Source organism: Petaurus breviceps, unplaced genomic scaffold (assembly GCF_028583685.1).
Source record: "Petaurus breviceps papuanus isolate PSGF00001 unplaced genomic scaffold, PetGlider_PUasm1.0 90895, whole genome shotgun sequence".
Taxonomy (NCBI): domain Eukaryota; kingdom Metazoa; phylum Chordata; class Mammalia; order Diprotodontia; family Petauridae; genus Petaurus; species Petaurus breviceps.
In genome coordinates this window covers 8025056-8033497 of record NW_027187372.1, presented here as the reverse complement: position 1 = coordinate 8033497, position 8442 = coordinate 8025056, and the positions used below count along the sequence as shown (strand labels likewise).

Here is an 8442-nt window from a genome sequence, read left to right as displayed (position 1 = left end):
CTCTCTCTCTCTCTCTCTCTCTCTCTCTCTCTCTCTCTCTCTCTCTCATTTGTGTGTGTATTTTCTTAGGCAGTAAAGGGGGCCTGGAGCCTTATTAGTGTCAGCTTCCTGCCTTTGGCAGAGCCTCGAACTGAGGACAGTATCTCCCCCATCTTTTTCCTCCATCACACCACCCCCTTCTCACAGAAATCCAGATGTCTGTAGAGCCTCTGCATGAGATCTGCTTGGGATTCTTTGCTAGCTCATCTGTAGCTGCAGAATGTTTCCTTTTGACATCTTTGTCTTATCTGAATAATTTCCATAGGCTTTCACTGTGGGAATCAGAGTTCTAGATTTCTATCTAGAGAAACTCCTGGATCACAGTCATTCATGGTATCATTGAGAAAGCCAGGTGTGCCTGCTATTGAGCACAGTACCAGTGGGCTTCTAAGCAAGATGTCTTTGCCAATTGGAAGGCATTGTCAGGCATTCAGTTATGATGATGTCTTGGAGGATCCCATGCCGATGACTCCTCCTTCATCTGATGTGTGCAGTAAGGTTCTATGGGGAAAGCTGGTCATCCCAGATAAGAAGCACCAACAGTTTTCCAAGGTGGAGGAAGGAGAAAATAGTTTCTCCATAACTCCCTTAGTTCCCAGTGACCAAATGAACAAGGCCACAGTGGTGAAGATGTGTACATCTTCATGAATTCTCTAATCACAAAACACACACAAGAAAGTATCCAGCTTTGAGCAGGAGGCAGGGTTGGGCAATAGAGGGTTACACTCCCCATAAAGGCCTCGCCACCAAAGGAACCAAGTACCACAGTGTGGCAAAGGCAATTCTTAAATTAAAGTTACAAAATGGAGAAATGACCACAGAAGACAGACATTGCTTCAACCCAGTCTTCAACTAGGACACTCCATTTTTCTCCCAAGCAAAAGTCCAGAGTCTGGTTTACTCATAAATCTTCTACTTCCTTACCTGGCCTAGATGTCAACATAATGGACTCTGGAAATGGAGATAGAGACCAACCCTCATCAGCAAAATGGAGCCTTTTTGGACCAAGAACCCTTCAGAAATCTAATTTGGGTTTCAGTGTCCAGTTCTACAGCGGTACTCAGAAGCCATCATCAATGGAGCTCATCCGTGTTCAGGCTACTAGAATTGTAGAAGACCCAGTGGCCTTCAAGTCACCCAAGATGGACCTTCCACTGATAGAAGGAAAGAAACAACCTCTACAAACCCCTAACATCAAATCAAGAGACCTGAATGTGTTGACTCTTATAGGGTTCTAAAGCTCCCTTTTCATCTGAGCAAAGTTGTTTTCCCTGGTGAGCCCACTGTTAGGTAGAGAGAGAATCTTGGACATTTCTTTCTTCCCATCTATCTTGCACTTGTCATAGGAAAGATGTCATCCATATAAAATTCTGCTGAGGATGACATTCCCACAGAGGTAGTGAGTATTTTTTTCAAATATTTGTGCAAAGCTTAAATCTTTCTAATGCAGGAAGACATATTCTGTAATATTCCAAAGTTGGTCAGAATGACTTCTCAAAGTTGACTACAGTCAACTAATGATCTATAGAATAATATTGCAGGGGGCAAGGGAAATAATTAAAATCTAGTAGACTTTGTTCTGCATATTTTATCCAAGATAAATATTTGTTTGGTGCTTCTTTTCTTTGACAAAGAACATTCCTATTTTTTTTTATCTTAGTTACTGAAGCTAACAGCTTCTTTTTAGAGAACACTGCTACTATGGAATCAAGGCACTGGTTCAGGGGCCCTCTTTCCTTGTTCCTTCTTGGCCAAGAATAGAGGAGCACAGGAAAAGTCTGTATGAAGTGGAGACTGCTATTGTCCTGTGACATTTATGTAAAAGATATTTAAAAGGTATTAAAGTGCTTGAAGCAGAAGATTTGGTCTGTCCTGCCCTGCCAGTCTTTTTGGAAAGATTGAAAAGATTGAACACTGAGGATTGTGGATTGTCATTGAATGGTGAAATCATTCCTGCCTCCAGTAGATGAATAAGTGGTCTTTGTTCACTTTAGCAATAGATAGCATGCTAAGCTCATAATGACTAATAACTGATTCTGTTAAATTCCTAACAGAGATTCTGTGCAATGTTTTGTGCTATAGAGGAACTGCTGAAATAATTTATTTTTTTTTTAAACTGAAGGAAGCTCAGTAGAGTTTTCCATGATCTGAGGTAAAATCATACTGTGACTTTTAACTTCCTCCCCAAGTATTCGCCTGAATCCTATCTTATTAGAAAAGGATGAGCTGCTGGGAGAAATAAAAGCTTTTCTCTTTGAGAACTTAAAAAAAGAAAGAAAGGCTCCATTGATTTCTCTGATTTCTAGTGTTTTTAATAGAAATGGGCTTTTTTGTGCATCTATTGATGTAATCATATGTTTTTTTTGGTTTGTTATTGACATGGTTGAGTATGCTGATATTTATTCCTGATACTGAATGAACTCTTCATTGCTGGTATAAATTCCACCTATTATTTTTGTGATACGTTACTGGAATTTTCTTGCTATTATTTCATTTAAAATTTTTTTTCCTGATATTCAGTAAGGAAATTGGTCTTTCTCTGTTTTTGCTCTCCCAATTTTAGGTATTAAAACCATATATACATCATACAAGGAATTTACAGGAACAGTATTTACATTTTTTCAAATAATTTATAAAGCAATGGGATTAATTGTTCTTTACATATTTGGGCAAATTAACATGCAAATCCACCTGCTCCATGGGGATTTTTTCTTAGGGATCTCACTGATGTATTGTTCAATTTCTTTTTTGAAGATACAATTATTCAAGTAGCTTATTTCCTCTTTTGTTAAGTTGGACAATTTATATTTTTTAAATATTCATCCATTTCTCTTATACTGGTTTTACTGGTAAATAATTGGGTAAAATATATTTTAATAATGACTTTATTTTCATCTTCATTGGAGCCACACTCACCCTTTTCACTTTTTCTACTAATAATGTGATTGTCTTCTTTCTTTTTAATTCCAGTTGTCCAATATTTTATCTTTCATATTGGTTATTTCATAAAATCAGATCCAAGTTTGATTTTTAGTTCATTTTTCTATCTTTGGATTTTATTCATCTCTTCTTTGATTTTCCAGATTTTCATTCTTGCTTGTCAGCCTTGTTTTTTCTTTGTTTCTTTATGTTTGTGTTGTGTTGACATCTGTAACATCATATTCCAAGCCCTCTGATCCTTTAATAATGTGGTAGCTGATAAATCTTGTGGGATCCTGACTGTGACTCCATTATATTTGAATTGCTTATTTTTGCCTGCTTGTCATATTTCTCCCTGACCTAGACATTTTTGTAACTTTGTTATAGTTTTCCCAGTTTTTATTTTGGGATCTAAGTGGATTTTTTTTTTCCATTTCTGTTTTACCCTCTGGTTCTAGAATATCAGGGCATGTTTTTTTCTTATAATTTCTTGAGAGATGGTATCTAGGCTCAGATAGTCAGATAATTCTTACTTTTTCTCTGCTTGATCTACTTCCCAGATCAGTTGTTTTTTCAATAAGATACTTCATATTTTCTTTTTTGTCCATTCTTTTGATTTTTAAAAATTGATTCACAATGTCTGATGGAGGTATTAAAATTCCATTTATCCAATTCTAATTGTTAAGAATTTTTTTTAATTTAAAATTAAATTTTAAGAAATTATTTTCTTCAGTGAATGCTTGTGTACCTTCTTTTCCATTTGCTCTATTCTTTTTTTTAAAGGAGTTTTCTTAAGTGAATTTTTGAAGGGCTTTTTGGGGTTTTTTGCTCTGTTTTGTTTTGCATGTGGCTAATTATGTTCTTTAAGAAGGTTCTTTAAGTGGGTATTTGTTTCTCTTTTACCATTTGGAATATTTTGCTATTATAAGTTGTGTTTATTTTCTTCATTCATTTTTTGTGCCCTCTTTACCAAGCTGTTGATTTTATTTCATTATTTTCTTCAACCACTCTCATTTATTTTCCCAATTGTTACACTACCTCTTTTATTTGATTTTTAGAATCATTTGTGATTACTTCGGGCTTTTTTTCTGCCTGAGAACAGTTCACATTTTACTTTGAGGTTTTGCATATAACTGTTTTCACATTGTTGTCTTCTTCAGTGTTTGTGTTTGGATCTTCCCTGTCATCTGTCACCATATTAACTTTCTATAGTCAGGTTTTTTTTTAATGTTTGTTCATTTTTTCAGCCTATTTCTTGAATTTTAATGTTATGTTAAAGTGGAACTCTGTTCCTGGGGTGGAGGGGACATTGTCCAAAGCTTCAGGTTTTTTGTGCTGCTATTTTCAATGATAGTCCTGAGGGTCTGTAGGTTTTCAGTTCTTCCAAGATCATCTGATCTCAGGAGAGGCATGGTTATTTTTCTCCTTCCCTGTACTTTGGTTTGTGAGTGACCACCACCACCCTTTTCTACCCTGAAACCATGAGCAGGGTCCCTGATGTTGCTACTGTCCCACCTTGCCCTGGAATTGTGACCTGGAACTGTGTATGGAAAATGCAAAAGAGTCCTGCATCCACTGTTAGGAAAGGGACCCCTATAATCTTCTTCTGATCAGTTGTCTGATACCCTTACTGTCTGTGGGCTGAGAGCTTCAGAAATTGCTGCCCCTCCCATTCAGTCACTCGCAAGAACTGCATCTGTCTAGGATATGGCCTGGACTGGAATCTGATCCACTCTAACTCCAGTGAGATACACTTTTTCTTTCTGAACTAAATTATCTTTAGCTAGAAAACTGTTTTACTCTGTCCTTTTATTGATTTGCTTTTTTTATTGGCTTCTCTTCATAACTCAATCTAGACTGGACAGACAAACATGGTGGTTTTAAAATTAACTGAACATCAGAGAACTCTGCTCTTTGCTTTCTCTTTATAGATTCACTTGATTTTGCTGCATTAGGTACAATTATGTTCCAAAGAGGTGTGGCCTAGGAATTTTCTATATAGGGATGCATATTATACTTAAAGTTCTGAGAAATAGAATACTTTTTTTCAGGGGTTTAGGAGTTTAATAAAGCAAGGAAGGGTTTTTTTTTTTCCATAAGAAAGTGTTGCTACATCAATTTAATGACTACTTCTTTTCTGACTTCTGTTGTCTGAAACACCTGCAATGTGGGATACCTCTAGGCATTAAAATAAAACATCCATGCAAAGCCTGCTCCAACCCTGAGAAAGAGATAGCACTGAAATATAGAATTGCAAAAGGTAATAATGCAAGGAAAGCTAAAATGGAAGGACACCACCAAATATAAACTGAGCCACTTAAGAGAGACTTCAGCATTGTAATGAGCAAAGGCACTAAACAAAATGGTCCATTATTTCCACTGAATTTGATATTTTATGTAAATATACTGTAAGCTGCTTTAACCATTGTTTTGAAAACAAATTTAAAATCCAATGTGATCCAATGTGATTGAAATATTAATGAAAAATTTGAGCATAACATGAAATTTGTATTGCCTTATTCATGATTCATCTGTGGGAAACAGTCAGAACACAGAATATTGCACAGTTATATATTTCACAAACTGTAATCCTTCCAAAAACCACTTCCACAAACAAATACCAGTTCTTTTTCAAGGTATGGTGTGATATTTATTTTATATTCTCCAGTCCAATAGAATGTGGGAGAAGTAGAATTGGTCCTATAGACCTAGACTTTGCCATCCTGGTATGCAGGCTGTGTAGCTGTCCAAAGAACCAAATTTGTCACTGTTTGTTTTTGTTTTGACATGTTTCTGAGACATTTAACATGTTGTACTTCTATGAAGAAAGGAGGGAGTATTAAAAAATGTTGAAGAATGGAATAATTTTGGGGAAGAATTAAGTTCAATTTGATAAATGTTGTATATAAAGTGATGTTTTTAGGAAAATGCTGAAAATTGGACAGAAAAAGGTCTGGTTTAGGGATATAGCTTTGAGAGTCATAGCCATAGAGGTGAAATTATAAGATGCATGACTTCTGTGATAATAGAACATTAGCAACTACCCACAGTTAGGGGTGGATATAGGAAGAAGAACAATCAAATGAGACAAGGGTGTTTTCTAGGAAGTAGGGGGAATACCAAGAAAATTCAGTGTTACTGAAGAAAATGAGGAAAGAATTTCAGGATAGAATGGATAATCAACAATGTCAAATGTAACAGTGAAGTCAAACTGAAAAGATCAATAGGAAAAATTAGTCCTGACTAAGAAATTGATATATTTTTTATTTGATAAATATGAATTTTAATATTAATTGCACTACCATTAAGAATGCATTAGCTATTTGGTTTTCTGTGGAGGGGATTTGGGGTGTCTGGTATTTTGGTCCTGTAACTTCATCAATGAGGGAAACTCCCAGTGTGATAACTCATTCCACAGAGAGAGAGAAGTAATTCATCTGTCACATCTCACCTTTGACAATATCTGGAAGGCTCTCTGAGGTTGTGGCTTGCCCATGATTTTAAAATAATAAATATCATAAGTAGGACTTGAATTCATATCTTTCTGAGTCTGAAGCCAACCCTCTATCCACTCCACTTGGGTAAATTCTCTGATTAATAAAAATGAATTCAAAAACTGTAAAGATTATAACAATCTCTAAAAGCTGAAATTCTCTACAAATGCAGTAAATTAAACATTCCATTTAGGAAGATGTATTGAAATCATATTTATATTTTTTGTTTTATCTGTTTTTTAGAATTCATGAAGCACAATTTTTCATGACTGTAGAAAGAAGTATTTCTATTTAACAGATTCAATTGATTTAAAATTATACGATATTAATTCTTCCCAATAAGCCATGGTATAGCCCCAAACTGCATTGAGGGATTTAAGTATAAAGATTATAGGTGCTGCATACATTTAATTATGAGAAACTAAAAATCATTTATTTAACAATAATCTATTATAGGTAAAAATGAAAGTATATAATCTACTTGATGATTTGCTTGATAAATGTCTTTGTCTTCTTAATGAGCTTCTTTGTTGAGGTGGTTAGAATGATTAATGGGCATGAGCACATCATCAGTAACCTTGAAAACCAAAAGTCAATATTTGGAAAAAATCCTTACACAGTGATATACAGTGCTTAGAGCTATAGAAGTCTCTGTGGAGTTACCAGCTACTTGATTAGCAGACATGTTTGACATGTTGTTATTTAAATAGGATTAAGTATACCAGTAAGTGATGAGGGTTCATTTAAAGACTCTTTTAACACAGGAACTGCTAAGCTTCATTATCTCCAAAAGGATTTGATTATTCAGATGCTTCAACTAATCGGCATGTCAATGGACCTTGAAAATATAAAATAAGTGCTTTAATTTGGTCTAGCAAAAAGATTTTAAAATAAATACTATTGTACATCATAGTTATTATGTGAGTTCATTATAATTAATCATCTGACCCTAAGTATCATGCAAACCACTTTCCATTTTCTATGGTTCATTCTCTCTCTTTTTCTATCTCTTTCAGCATACACATATGTGGAATTTATATATAAATTTTTAATGGCATAATGTTTAAGAATTTAACATCACAAATTGTTAAAGGAAATCAAGTCTGTAGAAGGTAAGGCAATGAAACTAAATGAAAACGTGAGAAATCATCTGGATTGAAGTTTAAAATATTTTTTTTCTCTCAGAAAATTCACTAAGCCCACAGGAATTCAATTTTGCTTTTAAATATTACTTTAACTAACTCCACATAGATTCTTGTTCGTCATGTTTTTGTTTCCATTTCAACTTTTTTCTTCTGTTATCCATTAACTATGCTAATGGCAGAACTCAATTTTTGCCATTCTCTAGCTTTATTTAGGCTTCAGAACTTAATATATCTACTTGGTCCAATTATCTGTAAAATGGGTATTTAAATACTTGTAAGTTTATCACACAGAGTTATTATGAGTCTGTGATATACTTTGCAAATTATGAGCACTATGTGAACTCTTATTGTTAATTTTATTGTTGCTTACACATACTGACATATAATGTATTAAATTACTATGAAAGAGAATATGAAGATAATTGTATATTTAGTGTTTGGAGCCTACACCTATTTTTGTGAAACCAAATTGTCCTATAATTTTAGACACAGAAATTATTTTAAGCTTCATATGGACCATTTTTTTTCATTTACAAATGAAAGAATCAAGACTTGAAGAAATTGTTTAGGCTAAATAGAATTTTTGTGGGCATAGTAGAGAGAATACTGGTCCTAGGATCTGGAAGACCTAAGTTCAAATCAAGCCTCAGATACTTATATGACTTGTTTGACAGTTACTTCCCCCCAAATTGTCTACAAAATAAAGATAACAAAAGTACCTATCACCCAGAATTGTGTAATCAAAAAGTGAGATAATATTTTAAAGTTCTTTGTAAACCTTAAAGGCTATATTAATGTTACCTACTATTATTAATACTGTTATCATCATTTGTAAATTTTTTTTA

At 34.2% G+C, this 8442-nt stretch overlaps 1 pseudogene; it reads left to right on the top strand.

Annotated features, from left to right (window-relative positions):
• The first annotated feature begins 435 nt into the window (after window positions 1-435).
• LOC138150865 (putative monooxygenase p33MONOX pseudogene) lies at window positions 436-1277 on the top strand (annotated as a pseudogene).
• The last annotated feature ends 7165 nt before the right edge of the window (window positions 1278-8442 follow it).